Consider the following 19007-nt stretch of genomic DNA (forward strand, 5'->3'; position numbering starts at 1 on the left):
CACAAAGCCCCGCCCCCGGCCACGCCAATCACGGGGGCAGGGCCAGGAAACCACGCCCCTCTCCAGGCGACTGCCAATCACAGCGAAGGAGAGACTTACACAACCGCGCTTCGACTCCCCCCCTCCCCAAGAACGACCCTGCGGAGGGCGGGGACCGTACCCGAGTATCCGCCAATCAGAGCACGTGTAACGGGGAGAGCCGCGCCCATCCGTGCAGCACGCGCGCTTCGACGCCCCGGCCGCAGGCTGCCCGCAGCGCCCATGCCCTGCCCTGCCCCGCGTGGGCGGGGCCGGCGCTCTGCGCGCGGAGAAGGCTCCACTAAGCGCAGCCCCAGGCCCCAGCGCAGCGGTGCGCGAGCCGCCGCTTTCTCCCGCCCTGCGCTGAGCGCGTGCGCCCTGCTCGCCTGGGGATGCGGCGGGACCTTTCCCTGCTCGGCTTGTGAACGGGATTTCTCAGCGGCATAAAGAACAAAACGAGAGAGAGAGAAGCGTAGCGAGGAGCTGCTGTCTAGGAGTGAGACTGCTCAAGCGCATATGAAGCAGCCCCACAGCAATCCCACGGTCGGTCACTTGGTCATTTCAAAACATGGAACAATTGAGTCTGCGTTATTGCAATGTCCCCTTAAGGAAGGAGAGGCCACAAAATCTACTCAAACCCTTTGGTGGACTCTTCTATTTTTAGAGACTACATGCTGCATAACTCTGAAATGTTTGCTCTAACAAGGCAGGTTAACCTACAATTAACAATGAAAACTGGTGTTCTTAAATGTAAAATCCCCTGATAGTGTAACCTTAAAATAAATTTTAAAAACCGTTCACTAATTTTTTCACATGGTATTAATACATAAAAATATCAAAGATAAAAGCTTCTTAACTTTGATGGTCCAAATCATCTGGCTGTGGTCCCCAGGCAGCCATTGCCCATCCCTGCTCAGTACAGTTTTACATTAACAGCAGGTTTATGGTGCTATGCTCTACAGATTCAGATTTCAGGATGGAGAATTCAGCTTTTCATGTTTTTGAGAGAGAGAAAAAAAATTGAATAGTAATAGGATTGCAGTAAAGCCCTATGGAAAATCTGAGCTCCATCATGTTAGGTGCTGTATAAACGAAATGAAAGCACTAAGCTCCAAATTCTCCAAAGTATTTAGGCAACTAATACCCATTGAAATCAATGAGAATTAGGTGCCTAAATACCATTGAGGATCTGGGTTTGTGATATAAGAATATAGCAAACTGCTTTATTTTAGAGTGAATTATATCTACTGGTCTCAGAGCAATTTTTGTAAAATAATGTTTGCTCGTTCCTGTAACCTACCTCCACTTTTGCGTAGTGTGCTGCAGACTAGTATTTCTTCAGTCCTTTCCCCAGGAAATGGTTTGATTGCAAATGATAGAAGAAGACACTATCAACTAAAAAAAATCCTTTCCTAAACATATATTTCTCTTCCTATGCCACCTGAAACCTTAGATTATGAACACTTAAGAAATTTTAAAAATCCTATTTTGCTTGTCAGATTTGTGCTTGCTTTTCGCAGTTTAGAAAAAGTCAGTGAATTTAGAATTTCTGTACTGTTGTTTGAGTTGCAGCAGTTCAGAAAATGTTTAAAAACAATTGTAGTACATTGAAATTACATGTCCTTTTAAGTGATTGCATGATGTATTTAATGTATAAAACACTTGAATCCTTCAGAAAGAAAAACACTGTGGCTTTGTCTACACTGCTGGATTTTTGCGCAAGAAGCCTTTTGCGGATGAGTTCTTGTGCAAAAAGTTTTTGAGCAAAAGCGCGTCAAGACCTCAAAGTACATCGCAAAAGTGATGTGCTTTTGCGCAAGAGAGTGTCCACACTGCATGGACACTTGCGCAAGAAAGCTCAGAGCAACTGTGCTTTTGCCGATAGGGGTTTCTTGCGCAAAAATCCCTCTGGAGCATCCACACCTGTGTTTTTGCGCAAGAGATGCAGCGCAAAAAGGAGTTATTTCTCTTTGGGAGAGGAATAACTCTACCAGCAAAAGCTCTCTGTTCTGCCAATTTATTTGTGCAAAAAAGCACTTACGGTGTGCATGTGCCACCGGTTTTTGTGCAAAAAGAGCCATTTTTGCCCAAAAAACCTTGTAGGGTAGATGTAGCCTGTATAGATGGAAGGCATTTATTAATTATTATTTGTTGTTTGGCTTTTACAAAAATAGAGAAGATAGTCACACAATATGTGATGGGTAAAATCACATTTCTCACTGAAATCGCTGGATAGCCATTCATTTCAAAGGGACTAGGATTTCACCCCAAAAATGTAAAAGATGCCACTGCTTAACTCAGAAATATTTCTGTAATATAATTAAAAAATAATTTAATATACAGCTGAGTAACTTTTGAAGCAATTTTTACATTTGAAAAAAGAAACATTATTTAAAACATATATAAAAACCCATCAGAATTATTTCTCAGAATATTTTATGGAAGCATCTGGTGTAATTTACACATTTTATTTCCATAATTTTCATAGCCAGATGTGCAAGAGTGCTTATGCCAAAACCCAAAGCAAACAGAAAAATCCCAAGATTTTCCAAAAATTAGATACTATTACAAGCAATTTATTTTCTTTCGTTTTTACATTCTTCACATACACTCACAAGTGATTGATTGCTGAAGTGTTGTGAATGGAGACAATCTGTAATATAGATCAATAAACAGCCCAGTTTTAATTAAAATGACCAGCTGGTCCACTAGCCACTTCCTACAGTCTCCTCTTTTTTTTTAACCATGCATGAAAACCTTTAAATCTCTTTAAGTGCAGTCTTCTGGCATCTGTAATCTTCTTTTAAATGCACCCAAACCCAGATAGAATATTAATTAACTCCTTAAAATAATACATTTTAGTTTATATACTTTTAAAATGTAGAATATGGGTGAATTTGATTCATTTGAATACATTCTGAGTTACATTTTTCCCTTTTACAAAGTTACCACTAAGATATTTTTCATTCTCCCCAGCTCCACAAGAACACATTGTTTATAATAAGCATTTTGGTACTGCTTTTCAGACCAAAGGTATCATGAACTACTATATACATTAACGTGCTAGTAATACTTAGCTTGTATATTTATGTTGCATTTTATTAGGAGTAATTAATCCTTACAAACCCCCTTTCAGGTAAGTAATTTTGCAAATGGTGAAAAGAAGGTAAGGAGAAGGTCAGGTGTCAGTTTTCAAATATCCACAACTTTGGAGTCTCCAGCTTGGGATCTGTTAGGGCTTGATTTCCAAATTTTGGGCTTCTCACAGATTTCCCATTAGAACAGATGTACAACAAAAACAAAACACACTGTAACAGGCAAATCCTGTTCTTGCCTGGGTAGGAATAGAAGGTTTTAGAAGCATCAGAACTAGTGGAATTCTGCTGCACAGGAACAAGATTTAAGGGATATGTGGTCTCTAGTATTGAAAAGCCAAGATGTACAGGGCTTTTTCACATGTCCTGAGCATAATTAGTTCTGAGGAAGACAGGGCAGCTGGACCAACATATTTGCTACTACAATGATCCATCAGTCACTGCCTCCTTCAGAACAGGAGTATATAAATGGTGTGGTCTAGTAAAGGCTGTGATAATGTTTGCTATTTGAATACTTATCTAACAGAGGATTAATTTCCCTTCAGCAGCTGCAAAATCTCTTTGCTCCAAGCCTAGCCCAAAATGCATTAAAAAGTATAAGATGGCAGATTGACAGTAGGTATGATAAATTGAAATTTCAGTGTCACAAGATCAGGTATCCATCTGGCAGCCTAATTAAAAAGGAACGAAGTGTAACATTTTGCAAATGGCATGCAGTGCAAAAACCTGTGTTTGGAACTCCTAGGAGAGAAGGAATTTTTTAAATAAAGCTTTTGCTTTAAAAACTCCACTAACCTGGAGTAGTCTGGGGATGGAGTTTCCAAATCACTTGTGACAAAATTAATAGGTGATATCTATAAAAGTAGTCTGATAGCATTATAATCTTCTGGGTTACTTTGCTAAAGCTCAGGTGAAGATTTCTGAGTGTCTTTGCTCAGTGTATCAAGAAATGTAAGTGTGCACAAGATGATTATTTAAAGCTCAGTATTACAAGTACTCTCAGCACTCCCAGAATTCAAAGAGGGGTAGTTGCTGTCACCACGACACACCCATGGAAATGCCCCATGGGGAAGGATATTTACTTTATAAAGTTCAGGTTGTGAAATGGAAGGGGAAATGCGTAAAAACAGGAAATGAAAGAGAGTTCTGGTGGAAAATAGATGAGTGAGATGGTACTGGAGTGAGGTGCTTGGAAATCCCTGTTATTTGCTGCACTATAATATGGTAAGAACAAGGGACGGGGGGCAATACACCATGCTACATCTACACTGGCATGATTTTCCAGAAATGCTTTTAACGGAAAAGTTTTCCGTTAAAAGCATTTTCGGAAAAGAGCGTCTAGATTGGCACGGACGCTTTTCCGCAAAAGCACTTTTTGCGGAAAAGCGTCTGTGCCAATCTAGATGTGCTTTTCCGCAAAAAAGCCCCAATCGCCATTTTCACGATCGTGGCTTTTTTGCGGAAAACAAATCTGAGCTGTCTACACTGGCCCTTTTGCGCAGAAGTTTTGCGCAAAAGGACTTTTGCCCAAACGGGAGCAGCATAGTATTTCTGCAAAAAGCACTGATTTCTTACAGTAGGAAGTCAGTACTTTTGCAGAAATTCAAGCAGCCAGTGTAGACAGCTGGCAAGTTTTTCCGGAAAATCGGCTGATTTTCTGGAAAAACTGGCCAGTCTAGACACCCCATGTTCTAATTCATAGCCCTGTCACTGTGTGGCCTTCAGGTAATCACTCTGTTTCATTTTGCCCATTAGTAATATAAAATATCTATTATATATTTTGAAGAGTTTATTTGTTTGTGGATTTGTTTGTGCAAAATGAAGTCATACTTTGTGATTACCCAGAGATACTAATTTTTACATAAACAATCCTGCCACTTAAATTAGCTGAATGTACTACTTTTTACACTGGAATATGTAGAGTGAAAGGTTTAATAATTATTTTTGTTTTTCATTGGAAAAGTCATGACTATTATGATTAGAGTTCATAAAAAATATTTGCTAACAAAATTAAAATCAAGTTGCCTCTTCTTTTGTCATTTTAGTGCAAAGAAAATGTTTACTGTTACAAATACAAAATAATTCAAATTAGTTAAGGAAAGAGTAATAGAAGCGTTATGAGTTTCTGATTCAAATTTACTATGTTTCAAATTTACTATGTATGGTAATTATTCAATTAAATGGATGTTTGAAGTTGAAAGCCTACAAATTTAAAACTGTTCTTTTATTTCCCTTTGCAAGCACATTTATAAAATATTCTATTACATATATTTAATTTCTTGAACTTTCCTAAAATTGTAATCTATGCAAAATGACTTTGCCTTGTCAGTGGCAGGCCTCGCCTGCTTGTTAGTAATGTCTGTCTACCTCAAAGGGGTGAGTGAAGTTTTAATTAATTCCAACCTTCTGATGAAAGGTTCTCTCAGTGGAAATATTAGTTATTATCTATGTTATTGTTTACAGTTCCTAAAGAGTTCTTAACTCTTTATTTTGTTTGAGACTAGTAGTGATAGTAGCAGAAACTTTCTGTTGCTCAGAGGTGAGATTTTGTACTATAGGTATGGGTACACCACAGAACTCACATCCCACTGATCGGTGGAGGAAAACCACCTTTGTGACCTAATATTTGGGGTTACTCCAGCAATCAGAGATCAGAATGACCTCCATTGTAAACTGTAAATGCAGACAGCCTTGGAAGCTGCCTGTGGTACCTACAGCCTTGAAACCACCCCGAATCAATGCACTACTATTCGCTGCAGCCCCACATCCCTTCTATCCCCAGGTCTTGGGGTGGGGGAAAAGAGAGGCAGAGATGAAACATAGCTGGCAACTGTCTTGCTTAACTTCTCTGCCTGTAGAATTTTCTCTGACTGGATCCAGGGCTTTTAGAGTCCCTTTTTGCTTAACTGGCTGTTTTACCCTGTACACCAATGGTCTCCAACCTTTTTACACCCAAGATCACTTTTTAAGTCTCAGAACAGGCGAAGATCTACTGCCCCACCCCTTCCTTGAAGCCCCGCCTACATTACATGAGGAAATCTAATGTAAATGTACTGTGCAGGTGCGCAGTTCAGAGAGGGCTCAAGAGCTACTCTTGGAGCCCCTGAGATCTACCGGTAGATCGCGATCTACTGGTTGGTGACCACGGCAGTAGCTCTCACCCTGTATCTGTTTAGCTTCCTTTTTAACATGAAAAATTCCTTGTATGTTTGTGTTTCTCCTGTAAATAATGTTCTTTTGGAACCTTTTGTTATCTACTACTTGTGAGGCTGCACAACTGTTTAAAAGAAAAGAGGCTACTCCTAGCTGAAAAGATCTGTCCCCGAGCCATGTTAAGTCAATTGGTAAGGAAGGAGAACAGAAGAGGGTGAGGATTGTTCCAAAAGAGGCACTGGCAGCAGCAAGCTGTGCCAGGAGAATTGTCAGAATCAAATTCATCGTTGCGGATTGAGTCTATGAGAATCAGAAAGGCCTTGAATATTCCCTCTGCTCCCTTCAACTCTGCAATTGAAAGGCTGTAATTGAGCCTTCAAATAGTAATATTATATGGGGATTTTAATTAAAATCTCGATGAAAGATTTAAATGGGGGATTATATCATTTGTAATAGTGGTGAATGATAGTTTCATGCAAACTAGAAATTGCAGAAATAGAATTGAGCCAAATTTGTTTTTAGGAGCCAACATCCCCCCTGAACAAGGAAAAATGGCAGGTGTAAAAATGCTTGCAGTTTTCACTTCTCTAAGCAGCTCTGTAAAGACACCATGTAAAAATAATTGTATTGAAATTTACTCCAATATTGTACATAACATTCTTCCAAAAAAATTACAACAGAAGTTAAGATGAGTGAAAAACCTTTTGCCTTACTTTGGTCCCAACCAACCTTCAGAAAAACCAGAGTTCGTGACACTTAAGCTGATCCAATTACAAGAAGCATTGCCCAGTTGTGTCTAAACTGAGCAGTTATTTTCAGAAAGCACAGCCTGCCCCAGGAGCCAGGGCCTGCAAACCCAGCAGGCTATAAGGAGCCTCGTTCATGTTCTGTCCCTGCATCAGCTTCGTCCATGGAGAGCCAGGACGCCAGCATCATGTCGCAGCAGATAACGCCCCACCCATGCACGCATCAGGAGCTTCCACATTGGGTCCTTACTAAGGTTCAAGCCCTGGAAACTGTGTCACCAGCCTGCATGGAAGCTGGCAGGGGCTGCTGGCTGCAGTGTAAGTACAGGCCAGCAGGGCACAGCCAGCAGCTGAGAAGCAGCAGCATCACAGAGTTGCTCAATTTGCCTGGCTGGCCTTTGAGATCAAAGAGCATAGGTTGTCTCTGAAGGCTGTCACCCTTGCCCTGGCATTGCTCACCTTCACAGGGGCCCAAGTGCTGAGCAGGTGGCCATGTGGTCTGGAATTACATCACAGAGCTGAGTGACAATGCCAAGAAGACAGTGGAGCAGATCCAGCAATCTGAAATCAGCAAGCAACTCAACACCCTCTTCCAGGAAAGCCTCCAGAATATCAATGCATATGAAGAGGACCTGCAGAAGAAGCTGGTCCCCTTTGCCACCGAGCTGCACGTCAGGCTGTGTCAGGACTCAGAAAGGCTGAAAGAGCAGATCTGGTAGGAGCTTGTGGAGCTGTGCCGCTAGCTGTCCCCTTGTGCTGACAAGATGCAGCAAGAACTTCCAGGTGGTTTGCATCCAGGAGCAGCTAAGGGAACAGGGCCGGCCTTAGGCTGATTCGATCGATTCGGTCGAATCGGGCCCCGTGCCCCTGAACCCAGGGCCAACTTATCCATTAGGCACAGTAGGCCCAGTGTCTAGGGCCCACGATACTTTCAGGGGCCCACGAAAATGTTTTAATTTCTTTTAAAATCAGAAGAAAAAAATGAACTTTTAGGGTTGAAGAAAATGTTTTAATTTTTTTCTCACATCAGAAAAAAATGAAACTTTTAGGGCCCATGAAAATCTATTAAATTTTCCCTAAAACAGAAAAAAATAAAATGTTGAAGTATTTAAAGTTATATCAAAAATAATTTTTAATATTGATATTATTATGGTAGGAGGGGCCCACGAAAGTCATAATACGGCCCTGCCTGAACCCGGAAGTGCTGGCGAGTTACAGAGCCGGGGTCCTGCTCCACCAATATGTGGAGGTGGGTCTCTCCCCTGGCTCTGCCTGGAGCGGGCCCTGGCCCCTCCCTTCTGGCCCCCCCCCCCGCGTGTCCTCCCACCCCACTCCCAGAGCATCCCCCACAGCCCCGGACCGTCTCTGCCGTGAGCGGCTCCTCTTCGCCGCCTGCTGCTGCCCATGTGCGGCGTTGCATGTGGGCAGGGAGGATGCCCGGGCGTGACGTGACATCATGTCCCGGGATTTTAAAACTCCTGGGAGGCACGTTGAGGGGCCACGCTGGCTCTGGGTTCAGCCTCCAGGGTCTGAGCGCAGACTCCAGCCCCGCAACGTGGAAGGCAGAAGGTAGGGAATGCGCTTGTGCGGAGGCGGTGGCGGCGGCAGCAGCAGAGGGGGGAGGGAAAAAGAAAGAGGCTTGGGCTTTGGCAGAGGCAGGGGGAGGAGTGGAGGCGGAGGTGGCGGCGGGGGGCTTAGATGGGGACGGAGGGGGGGGGCTTGGGCGGCGAGAGCTGGCCAGAGGGGAAGGGGCTTGGGCAGAGACAGAGGCGGAGGGGAAGGAGTGAAAGGGGAAGGGGCTTGGGCGGGGGGAGAGGAAGGCACCAAGAGACAGGGGTGCAGGAGAGACAAATGCCAGGGGGCCAAGTGCAGAAAATGAGGGAAAGGGCAGGAGGGGAGGTGTCAGTGGGATGGGAGGACAGGGTGATGCTGGGAGAGGAGAGGGGAGGGGAAGAGCATTGGAGGCTAGAGGGGAGGTGCTGGGAGAAGGCTTGAAAGAAGGGGTGGGCATGAGAAAGGTAGGGATGGAGCAAGGCATGTGCGAGGGCATAGAGGGGAATGGGGCAAACAGTGGTGAGGGGGTGGGTATTAGGGGAAAAAGAGGGCAAAGGAGGCAGAGGCAGTAAGGGAAGGGGGAGGCACCAGGAGGGTGCAGGGCTAAGGGAAGGTGCAGGTGCCAGAGGATTCTGGGGTGAAGCAGAAGGGCAGACACCTGCAGGGGAGGGACCAGCACCAGAGGAGAGAGGCAGGGCAGGTGTGTAGTAGAGAGAGGTGTTAGAAGAGGGGGAGCTCACATGATCAAAGTGGGGCTACTGGAGGAGTGGGCACGGGGGAGGGGGGGAGAAGGGCTGGTGGAGGGGGGCAGGTCGCAGGAGGGCTGAGGGCAGTGAGAAGGGCAGGAGTCAGGACAGCGGAGGAGGGTGAGGAGTCCGGGGGCAGCAGGCTCCAGAGGAGATGATGGAGCAAGGAGAGGAGACATGGCAGGGAGAGAAAAGGTAAAGGTTTTTAAAATATTTATTAATAACTTGGTATGCTGCCCACATCCAGTTTGTTTGTGCCCTGCAGTGCAGTTTGGTTTATGTGGGGATCAACACGGGGCCAGCGAGTGGGAGCCGAAACAAGAAATTAGTCAGTGTAATGATCTTCTGTTGATATGTGTTTTAGTAGTTAAATTCTTGGACTGTAATTGCTCATGAAAAGTGCTGTCACGTGGGTAGAAATCAGGTAAATATTGCATTTTATTAATATCAGCAGAACTGACTTAAATGGGGCCTGTGTGTTGTGTAGTCTTGCCTTAATCTTTGTGTTCGTGCCTGCCAGTGTGAGAGAAGCTATTTGTATCTATTTGCTTGCATATGCAACCACACTTGAGGCCCTCAGCATGTTCTGTAAGTATCAGTGTGGCCCCTGGGGCTTCCAAAGTTGAATTGCCCTAGCTCATCCCTGACATGTGTCTATCTAACCTGGTCTTAAATACAGGCAGTCCCCGACTTACGTGGATCCGACTTACGTCGGATCCCTAGATACGAACGGGGTGAGGCAACTCCCGCACATGTGCAGCAGCATTCCCGGGGCTCGCTCACCTGGGTCCTAGGATCCTCCTCCTCCTCGGGCCGGCTCCGACTGGGGTCCCGCAGAGCTGCCGGGCAGAGGAAAAGTGCCTCCCCACGCCCGCTGCCCCCCCCCCCACCCCCCTGCCGGCAACAGGCTGCCCCCTCCCCTGAGCAACAGGCTGCCGAACAGACAAAAGCAGCCTCTCTGCCCCTCCTCCCCTCTATACATGCCAGGCTCCCGGAGCGCAGCAGCGTCCCCGGGGCTCGCTCACCTGGGTCCTAGAATCCACCTTCTCCTCCTCTTCGGCCGGCTCCAACTGGCCTCTGCCTGCAGCAGCTGGCCACAGGGACAGGGATCCCGCAGAGCTGCCGGGCAGAGGAAAAGTGCCTCCCCACGCCCGCTGCCCCCGCCCCAGCGGCCTCGCATCCTGCACGCCTCCCCCCTCCCCCCTGCCAGCAACAGGCTGCCCCCTCCCCTGAGCAACAGGCTGCTGAACAGCAGACAAAAGCAGCCTCTCCGCCCCTCCTCCCCCTATACATGCTGGGCTCCCTGGGCAAACAAAGACTCCACCAAAACAAACAAAGTGCTGGCCTCATTGTGTTAGCAAAAAAAGGACCCTCCTCCTAGAACCCTGGGTGGTGTGTGGAAATAAAGCTATTAGCTCAAAGCATGGTGCAGAGCTGTTTGGTATTTGATGAGTTACTCCTTTAGTCCTGAGTTTGTCACAGGGACAGAAATAGATGTGAAATCTTCTGAACAGGGGAACAGACAGCAAAACAAACATTAGAGGGGAGTTAACCTTTCCCTATGCTATCCAAAACTAAACAAAATGTTTGGCTAGAGTTTCCCCTACAATATGTACCAGTTCCGACTTACATACAAATTCAACTTAAGAACAAACCTACAGTCCCTATCTTGTACGTAACCCGGGGACTGCCTGTATCGCCAGTGATGGAGATTCCGCAATCTCACTAGGCAATTTATTCCAGTGTTTAACCACCTTGACAGGAAGGAATTTTTTCCTAATGTCCAACCTAAACCTCCCTTGCTGCAATTTAAGCCCATTGCTTCTCATCCTAACCTCAGAGGTCAAGCAGAACAATTTTTCTTCCTCCTCCTTACGATACTCTTTTAGAGTATGTCTACACTACCCCGCTAGTTCGAACTAGCGGGGAAATGTATGCATACCGCACTTGCTAATGAAGCCCGGGATTTGAATTTCCCGGGCTTCATTAGCATAAGCGGGGAGCCGCCATTTTTAAATCCCCGCTGCTTCGACGAGGAGTAACGGTAGTTCGGAATAGGACCCTAGTTCGAGCCCCGTGTAGTGTAGACATACCCTTAGATACTTGAAAGCTGCTCTTGTGTCCCTTTTCGGTCTTCTCTTTTCCAAGGTAAACAAGGCTAATTTCTTCCGCCTTGCCTCATATCTCATGTTCTCTATACCTTTCATCATTTGTGTTGATCTTCTCTGGACTTTCTCCAATTTCTCCACATTTCCTGAAATGTGGCACCCAGAACTGGACATGATACTCCAGCTGGGGCCTAATGTAGATGGCTCAGTCCCTGTCTTAGGGGACGTGAGACTGGGCGGGTTAATTTCCAGTCCTCCTGTTTATTCTTTTTCTAAGCCAGGAGGGCACAGTAGTTCTGATGGGGGCTCTACAGGAAGGCAGCCCGCACTGCCCCATGCCTGAAACCTTGTGCAGGTGTTAAACAGCTGTCCAGCCCACCCTATAGGTGACTGCATTTCAGCGTGCCTGAAGCAACACAGCACCAGCAATGGACAGGAGAATGGCTCCCGGGCATGGCTTGCTCATGACTGCTTCAGTCCCGTTGATGGGCCTCAGCCTCTTTCCTTCCACTCCCCCGCTTTGCAATGGGGCTGTAGACTCTGGGGGAGAGGGGTGGAGGCAGGCAAAGGTGTCTCCCTGCAGCAGATATACACGTCTCTGTATTAATCATTCTCTCATTGAAGTTTTTAGCTTTGTATTGAGTCCTTTTACATGGAAACTTTGTATTACGTCTTGGTAGAATAGTCCCTAGGACAAGTGAGGCAGAGACTAACCCTCTGGGGTGAATGAGGTGGGAATGGATAATGTGGAAGGTGACATCTCTGGGTAGTTGCAAAGGTTGGAGAGGGGATGGAAGCCAGATCCAAGATCAATGAGCCCTGGGAAGTGGGCCCATTGAAAGGAGACTGGACCTGTGGATGCCTTGGGGGTCAGCAGCAAAGGCCTGCTTTGGGAAGCCCCCTCTTTGGAGGTGAATGTGGCAGCATTGAGACACCACCCAGAAGCAGGCGCCACAGACACTAACTGCAGAGTCGTGGGACGGCTGTCACAGATCTTGCACATGCATAAGATGATAGATCTGCAGGAGGGGGGGGCAGTGGTGTAGTGAGGGGGCCGGAGGGGTCAGTTGCCCTGGGAGAAAAATAATATAAAATGTAGTTAAAAATAGATGTCCCACGTTTTTAAAAGGAATCCCAGATCTCCTGCCTTTTGTCTATTTTTGTCTCTTTGGGCCCCCAGTTAAAATTTTCAAAAGCACTTAAGTGACTAAAGTCATTTTTGAAAATTGGACTTGGAAATCTAAGCTCAGATTTTCAAAGGTAATTAAGCTCCTAAAGAGAAAGTTGCCAACTCAGATCTTCAAAGATATCTATCTGATCTTTACACACCTTTGAAAATCTGGTCGTAAGTGTCCTAGTCAGTTCTGAACATGAGATGTAGGAGCCCAGTCCTAATTCCTTCAGGCTTTTTTTTTTTTTTTTAAATTTGAACATTTATCTACACTAATTCCCCTCCTTTCTCTTTCACTAGCCAATAAATGCATGGATCAAAATTATGGGTGCTTTGTGAATATGCTGACTTGAGAGTGGAAAGATTTCATATTGTCACGTATGATTCCTGGTAACCCATCTCAAATATGAAAAACTAGGTTGATACCTGTTCATATCAGGAGCTGTTGAATTCAGTTCACCATTTGCAGTATCTCATTAGGATGTTTAATGGAGAAGATATTTTGTTTTTTTGTTTTGTTTTGTTGTGTTTTTTTTTATTTATACTGTGGACAAAGCATGGGCTCACAAGAATTCCTCCATTGTTTTACCGAGTCTGAAAACATTTGGGCTGTGCCTACACTGCACCCCTTTTCCGGAAAAGGGATACAGATGAGACAAGTCGGAATTGCAAATGCAGCAGGTATTTACATTTTCCCCGCTGCATTTGCATGAACATGGCTGCTGCTTTTTTCCGGCTCGGGGCTTTGCTGGAAAAAAGCGCCAGTCTAGACAGAGATCTTTCGGAAAATAAAGCCTTTTCCAGAAGGTCCCTTATTCCTCTTAAAATCAGGAATAAGGGACCTTTCAGAAAAGACTTTATTTTCCGAAAGATCCCGTCTAGACTGGCGCTTTTTTCCGGCAAAGCCCCGAGCCGGAAAAAAGAGGCAGCCATGTTCATGCAAATGCAGCGGGGATTTAAATTCCGACTTGTCTCATCTGCATCCCTTTTCCGGAAAAGGGGTGCAGTGTAGACACAGCCTTGGTGTTTTTTTCTAAAGACCTGGAGTCAATTGATTATGTAAGAATCTCATCTTTCATTTAAAAAAAGTTCTCTATACTTCTGGGCCTTACAGTTAAGTAGGAAAGCTTTAAAACATGAACCCTAAATACTCAAGAAACAAAAGGCCAATAAAAATCCAACATGTTTTATTTTTAAAAAGATCTTATGATTTGTAGGCCATTCTCATAACTTTGTGTAGGCGGTCCTTGTGATTTTTGGGTTGGCAATACTGCTCTTTGATTGGTGTATTTAGAGAGGTCTCTCCCTTCAGTTTCCCTTTCCACTCTCCTTTTTTGTCACAGGTCATCAGAGAATCATAGAGACAATGGAGAGTAGGGTGAGTCCATGACTCTGATTAATGATTGGCTAGGGTGACTAACTATTATCAGCCAGTGGTCTGAATGAGCTATCTACTGCCATCTGTTAATCAATTGTAGGAAAAGGCTTCAGGAGCAGACCTTATTTATATAGACAACCTACTTTGCCATAGAGATCAGTTGACACACTTGCTGTATCAAGCTGATCAATTTTGGCTCTTTTGGGTTGAAATTCACTTAAGACTTGGAGCTGGGAGAATGAAATGTTGTTATCCATATTGTATGTCCTGGCTTAGGGTCTAACCATAACTTGAACACTAAGCAGAGGATAGTAAGTCACATCTAACTGAAAGTCCCAGAAGATGGAAACAGGTTTTATTTCTGGTGGTGTACAGTCTGTTTGGGAGTCCTCAATTATATCTGACACTTTACATCCAGGCTACATCTACACTGGCACCCTTTTCCGGAAATGCTTAAAACGGAACAGTTTTCCGTTATTAGTATTTCCGGAAAAAGCACGTCTACATTGGCAGGATGCTTTTCCGGAAAAGCACTTTTTCCAGAAAAGCGTCCGTGCCAATGTAGACGCGCTTTTCCGCAAAAAAGCCACGATCGTCATTTTCGCAATCGGGGCTTTTTTGCGGAAAAGAAATCTGTGCTGTCTACACTGGCCCTTTTCCAGAACAGTTTTCCGGAAAAGGACTTTTGCCCGAACGGGAGCAGCATAGTTTTTCCAGAAAAGCACTGATGATTTTACAGTAGATCGTCAGTGCTTTTCCAGAAATTCAAGGGGCCAGTGTAAACAGCTCGCAAGTTATTCCAGAAAAGCAGCTGATTTTCCGGAATAAGTGGCCAGTGTAGACACAGCCCCAGTGTTTAAAGGCAGAGCTGACTAGAATCAATTGAGAGTCCTTGTCTTGTCTCAGTGATCACTTGAGCAAAAATCATTGATAAAATCTTGTGTAAACTAACCTTGGACTCAACATTCAGGCAATGTGCTTAAGGGCAGTGCAAAGGAGGCAATGGTGGTGAGGTACCATATTACCTAGTGAAATCATTGGTGCTGAAATCACTAAGGACTGGAATTTGACCACAGAACTGACACTTTCTTAACAAAGACTCTATTTTTGCTATTTAAAAAGTAAATCAATGTAACAGAAAACTGCAACGCTCTCTAGTAACATTTTAAAAACTAAATTTATTGAAAAAATTGGATAGTTTGCAATTGAAAATATTTGACCTACACTTAAGGCAACTGATTTAATTTTGTGTAATATTTTGCATAATAAAGGATGGCATTTTTTTTGAAAATGTTCACCTGTATTGATATACATTTTTATCAAAACTACTTTTTTTTTGCCTATCTCATAGAACTGGAAGGGACCTTGAAAGATCATTGAGTCCAGTCCCCTGCCTTCACAGCAGGACCAAGTACCATCCCTGATGAATTTTTGCCCCAAATCCCTAAAGGGTCTCTGCAAGGATTGAACTCACAACCCTGGGTTTAGCAGGCCAATGCTCAAACCACTGAGCTATCTGGCCCCCTTCATAGTGGCTGGCTGGCTGGCTGGCTTTCTATAATAGATATAAAATGGCAGCTTAGCTAGTTGATCTAATGTTTGAGTTAAAAGTATTCTGATCTTCAGTATTGCATGTGATTTTGATGTGATATTATTTGTGGTTTGTTGTGTGGGTGGGGCTTGGTTTTTTTTTTTTTTGCTTAACAAAAAATCCTGGGTGGGGGGCTGCCAAAACGGTTCGAATTGGGCCCCGCTCTTCCTAAAGCTGGCCCTGCAGGGAGTTTCGTGAGGCAATGTAGAAGAGGAGTTGGAAGGGGGTGAGGTACACTTGCCATTCTTTAAAACTTTTAAATTAAAACCAAAACTTCCTGATTTAAATAAAACACTATCAAGAACCTAATTAATTGTAGGAGAGAATGCAGACAGAAGTTCAGCAGCAGAGTGGGGGCTATCCTGTTTATTGCACCCGATCCAGCATGTATGAAGGGTGGCATATATGTGTGCATATATAATGTCTATGTGTGTAGGTAGGAATCTGTAATCTGTGTGGAAGCTGAATTTTTCTCTGAATGTGGTTAAGCATCGCTATGGACAGGCTGAGTAGCGAAGCCCTGTGGAACAATGGCTCTCAATGGGCTATGGACACACCCAAAGAATGGGGTTTGTCACCTGAGGGCAGCCAGCAGGGAACATAGAGATTGGCCTCTGACCAGGGGACTTGCTGCATACAAGAAGAGGCTAGGAAGGAGGTATAAAGAGGCCATGTGGTCGATGCCATTTTGTTCTCAGCTCAGCACTTCATCCCAGAGGCAGCATTGCAGGGATCGAAGAGCCCGGAAGACCTGTGAACCCATCCTGATCTTAGGATGTTCAACAAGAACTTTTAAACCAGCAGCTGCAACATATCTGCTAGAGCCTGCATCGAGAACTGGGAGATTCGATGCATGTAATGTACTGTACTTTAATAACCTTACTCTCATGCTTTTCTTTCTTGTAATAATAAACCTTTAGATATATATTCTAAAGGATTGGCCCAGCGTGATTTGTGGGTAAGATTCAGAGGGTAAATTGACCAGGGATCTGTGGCTGGTTTCTTGGAACCGGACAGAACTTGTTCGGGGTAGGTGGGATTGGGTGCTAGGACCCCCCACCTGTGTATGAGGTCCGGGGCCATCTGGGGCACGGATATTGCTGGGGTGTCGGAGGGGTTTTGCTCGTGAGGCTTCAGGCAGGCAGCTGAAGTGCTCTGAGACTGGTTTGTGGCCTGTTTGGAGAGGTCACCAGTCTGGAGGCTGTAAGGAGCCCCGGATTTGAGCAATTCGCCCTGAGCGGACGCCCTCAGCTGTGCCCAGACACCGCCCGGTCTGTCACACCATGTACGGACTTTGGAGGCCAGGGTGGTTGAACTGGAGGCGCTAAGGGAGGCTGAGAGGCTTTATGTAGATGAGGCTTTACGGGACACTGTAGAACTGTCCCACCTTTGGTCAGACAGCCCCTGTGCTGTTAAGGATGATGAAAGACTCAGGGAAAGAGAACAGTATCAACTGAAGCAGAGGGAAATGATCCTATAGTAGGAACCCTCCTACCGGAGGATGTTATGGTATCATCTCACAAAGAGGATACATCTCCAGGGGCGGAACTCCAGTCATTAGGACTAAAGGCAGGTGTTAGTAATGGGGATTCAATCATTAGAAACAGATAGTTGGGTTTGTGATGACTGGGAGAACCGTATGGTGACTTGCCTGCCTGGTGTTAAGGTTGCAGATCTCTCGAAACATCTAGATAGACTTATGTGTAGTGCTGGGGAGGAGCTGGTGGTCGTGGTACATGTAGGTACCAGTGACATACGGAAGGGTAGGAGAGAGGTTCTGGAGGCCACACTTAGACTGCTAGGAAAGAGAATGAAATCCAGGACCTCTATGGTAGTGTTCTCTGAAATGCTTCCAGTTCCACGCACAGGGCCAGGTAGGCAGGCAGAGCTTCAGAGTCTTAATGCGTGGATGAGACGAGGGTGTAGAGAGGAGGGGTTTTGATTTATTATTGATTTATAGAATTATTTATTATTATTACTAAGCATCTCCAGCAGCAGATCGACAAGAAAGTGGCAGGCATGAAAGACAAGCTGGCGCCCTGGGCTGACGAGCTCATAGACTCATATGTTTGTAGAATAATAGGACTGGAGGAGAGCTCATGAGGTCATCAAGTCGAGACCCCCTGCCCAAAGCAGGACCAACTGCAACTAAATCAACCCAGCTAGAGGTTTGTCAAGATGGGACTTAAAAACCTCTAGGTATGGAGATTCTACCACCTCCCTAAGCAACCCATTCCAGTGCTTCACCGCCCTCAGTTTTTCCTAATATACAACCTAGACTTCCCCCACTGTAACTTGAGACTATTGCTCCTTCTGTCACCACTAAGAACAGCCTCTCTACATCCTCTTTGGACCCCCCCCCCCCTTCAGGAAGTTGAAGGCTGCTATCAAATCCCCCCTCACTCTTCTCTTCTGCAGACTAATAAACCCAAATCCCTCAGCCTCTCCTCATAGGTCATGCGTTGTAGCCCCCTCATCATTTTGGTCACTCTCCACTGGACCGTCTCCAATGCATCCACATTCTTTTTGAACTGGGAGGCCCAGAATTGGACACAGTACTCCTGATGTGGCCTCACCAGCGCCGAATAAAGGGGTATAATCACTTCTCTAGCTCAAGGTCAAGACTTACCAGAATGTGGAGGAGCTGAGCAAGCAGCTTCTCCTGTATACCCAGAACATGCAGGACAAGCTCAATCACTAGCTGGAGGGCCTGTCCTTCCAGATGAAGACGGGTGCGGAGGAGCTGCGGGCCAAGCTCTCGGACAGCACGGAGGAGCTGTGCCAGAAGCTGAGCCCTTATGCCAAGAAACAGAAGGAGAAGCTGCACACTGACACGGAAGGCCTGTGTCAGTCCCTGGGCCTGACGTGGAAGGCCTGAGTGAGCGGATGGACCAGAAGATTGAGGAGTTCTGCCAGACCATAGCTCCCTACAGGGAGGCCTGTGCAGAAGGTGGAGGAGATAAGGCAGACACTGGGTTCCTATGCTGAGGGAGTGGAGGATCATCTCCGGGAAACTGAGAAGGGTGTGTGGGACAAGGTTGCCTCCTTCTTCAGCATCGTTCAGCAGATCAAAAACTGAGGGGGTCCAACCGAGGGCTTGGCTTTGCTTCCCATCGCCACCTACTCTGTCCCACCACCACTGCACAAAGCAAGCCGCTGTCTACCTCAGAGTCAGGGAAAGAGCACTGGAATCAGCCCCCGGTCACTGGCTTTTCTGCAGCTCACACCACAGAGGGGGAAAAGGACCCGGAGCCATGGATGCCACGAGACCTACACATGCTGGCTGCCAATCTATTTCTGCACCTGCCCTCTCTCTAAAATTGCACTACTTTATCTGCTGAAATAAAGCTGCAATATCCCAGCAATGCAAAAACAACACAAAACAGAAAACAAAACAAAAAACCTATAAGTATCAATGTGATGGGGCTTGCCAACCCCGCACTAGAC

The 19007-nt window shown here is 45.5% G+C and overlaps 1 pseudogene; it reads left to right on the forward strand.

Annotated features, from left to right (window-relative positions):
* The first annotated feature begins 7176 nt into the window (after positions 1-7176).
* LOC142820451 (uncharacterized) lies at positions 7177-18639 on the forward strand (annotated as a pseudogene).
* The last annotated feature ends 368 nt before the right edge of the window (positions 18640-19007 follow it).

The sequence above is a fragment of the Pelodiscus sinensis genome, chromosome 26 (assembly GCF_049634645.1).
Source record: "Pelodiscus sinensis isolate JC-2024 chromosome 26, ASM4963464v1, whole genome shotgun sequence".
NCBI classification, from domain to species: domain Eukaryota; kingdom Metazoa; phylum Chordata; order Testudines; family Trionychidae; genus Pelodiscus; species Pelodiscus sinensis.